Source organism: Arachis ipaensis, chromosome B06 (assembly GCF_000816755.2).
Source record: "Arachis ipaensis cultivar K30076 chromosome B06, Araip1.1, whole genome shotgun sequence".
NCBI classification, from domain to species: domain Eukaryota; kingdom Viridiplantae; phylum Streptophyta; class Magnoliopsida; order Fabales; family Fabaceae; genus Arachis; species Arachis ipaensis.
The window spans coordinates 58112334-58113876 of NC_029790.2; positions in this window are offsets into that span (position 1 = coordinate 58112334).

Here is a 1543-nt window from a genome sequence, read left to right on the forward strand (position 1 = left end):
ACTAGGGTTTACAGAAGTAAGTAATTGATGCATAAATCTACTTCCGGTGTCCACTTGGTGTGTGCTTGGGCTGAGCTTGAATGTTACACGTGCAGAGGCTCTTTCTGGAGTTGAACGCCAGGTTGTAACGTATTTCTGGCGTTCAACTCTGGTTTGTGACTTGTTTCTGGCGTTTAACTCCAGACAACAGCGTAGAACTGGCGTTCAACGCCCTTTTACATCATCTAAACTCGTTCAAAGTATGGACTATCATACATTGCTGGAAAGCCCTGCATGTCTACTTTCCAACGCAATTAGAAGCGTGCCATTTTGAGTTCTGTAGCTCCAGAAAATCCACTTTGAGTGCAGGGAGGTCAGAATCCAACAGCATCAGCAGTCCTTCTTCAACCTCTGAATTTGATTTTTGCTCAAGTCCCTCAATTTCAGCCAGAAAATATCTAAAATCACAGAAAAACACAAAAACTCATAGTAAAGTCCAAAAGTGTGAATTTAACATAAAAACTAATGAAAACATCCCTAAAAGTAACTAGATTCTACTAAAAACATACTAAAAACAATGCCGANACATCCCTAAAAGTAACTAGATCCTACTAAAAACATACTAAAAACAATGCCAAAAAGCGTACAAATTATCCGCTCATCAAATACTCCTAAAAAACTAAAATCACAAAATTTCAACACCATGTATCCAAAACGCAAAACAGTGGAGAAATTCCAAAACTGGGCAAAGATTTTGGATTTACTCACTACAGTACTTACATAGAAATGAAGAGGGATCCGATACAAATATGTGATGACAAGTCATCTTATGCTAGCTTTTCAAGCATTTTTCACTTGTTTCGTTAGGTTTTATGTACTTTCTTGCATTATAAGTAAGTGATTTGGAGTGGATTTGCATGGTTATGTCAATTCAATCAACCATCAATTATCTGCCACAAAATCATGAGTTTTAAGCTAGAATTAGTTGGTTTTTGAATTATTTAGAAATTTTGTGAATTTGGTGATGCTTTGATTGGTTGTTTTGATTACTTGTAGGTGAAGAAATGATGAAAAAAAAAAAAGGAATCTTAGAGCACGCTTTGGACCTTAGGCCACGCTTTGAAAAGCGTGACCCATGGCCATAAAAGTGAAGCGCTCAACTCAATCAAGGAACAAGGCCAAGCATAGCGCTCACTAATTGAGCAGAGCATTCACAAATTGAACGCTAGTGAAAAGGAAACCAAGAAAGCAAGGGCGCTACGTTGTGTGTTTAAACTGAGCGCTCAACTACAAGGCACCAGCACCCAATTTGAAGAGAGCGCTACGTTAACTCTTTCACCTTTTTCGGGCTCCCACACAAAGAAAAGCAAGGAGCAACACTCAAAAATGGGACAGCCAAGGCTCGAAAGAGGAACCATGCGCACAAGGGAGCACTACATTGAAACCCCTCACTGAGCGCCACTTTGGCCTGAGGAAATTGCTAGCAAAATGAAATAGCCAAGGCTCGAAAAGGGAGACCAATGCGCACAAAGTAGCGCTACCTTGCCTTACCAAACTGAGCGCT